The following is an 820-nucleotide window of genomic DNA, read 5'->3' as shown; positions in this document are numbered from 1 at the left end:
TGAGCCCTCGGGCTGCAGGCCAGGAAGGTGACCGGGGTGGGGATCCAGGAACAAGGGCGCATTCAAGGTCTGCTCTGCTTTGGAGGTGAAGAGCTCATGGAGTTCGGGGGCAGAGCCTGGACGCTGAGGGGGGCTGCCTTTCCTGTGGCTCTCCTAGGTGTCACTGGGCCGTGAACCCCCAAGAAAAATCCCTCCGCCATGGGAATGACCAGCCCTGAGACCCGGCGTGGGGGGTGGGGGTCTCCCAGTCGCTTATTAGGTGCTGAATCGTCGCGGATGTTATGGAAGTGGGTCTTGAAGCCCTGCGAACAGATGAGGGGCCGCGAGAGGGCCTCGCGCCCACCAGTGGGGCTGCTGGCCGTGACCTCTCTACCCAGCTTCCCGGCCACCTTGACCAGGCTCAGGACCTGGAAGAGGCTCGCCCTGGCTTCTTCATCTTGACCCCTGGTCACTGGTCAGCATCCTTCCCTCCAGGAACCCCTCCCCCAGGCTGAAGCTCTGGGTTTTGACCCCTGCCCCAGGTCGCCCAAGGACTTCCCGGTGTCCCTCTTCAGGGCACCCGGGCAGTCTGACACTATGGGTGTGGTTAGCAGTTTGGGGGTTCCAGTCCAGTCCGCACTGCCTATCAGGTACCCGGGTTCTTTCTTCCTCCCCTTCCGCCCCCCCTCCATCCATCCCCGCTCCCCCTCGGCCCACAGCTCCCTCCTTCTCCTCCTCCTCCCTTCCCTCCTTCCTCCTCCTCCCGCCCGCCCCCTCCTCTCCCATCTCCCCGCCTTCGCCTCCCCCTCCACTCCCCTCCCCTCCCCCATCCCTCCTCCAC

The sequence above is a fragment of the Panthera uncia genome, chromosome A2, assembly GCF_023721935.1.
Source record: "Panthera uncia isolate 11264 chromosome A2, Puncia_PCG_1.0, whole genome shotgun sequence".
In the NCBI taxonomy this organism is placed as follows: domain Eukaryota; kingdom Metazoa; phylum Chordata; class Mammalia; order Carnivora; family Felidae; genus Panthera; species Panthera uncia.
The sequence above is the reverse complement of the archived record's forward strand: the minus strand, read 5'-3'. Positions refer to the sequence as shown.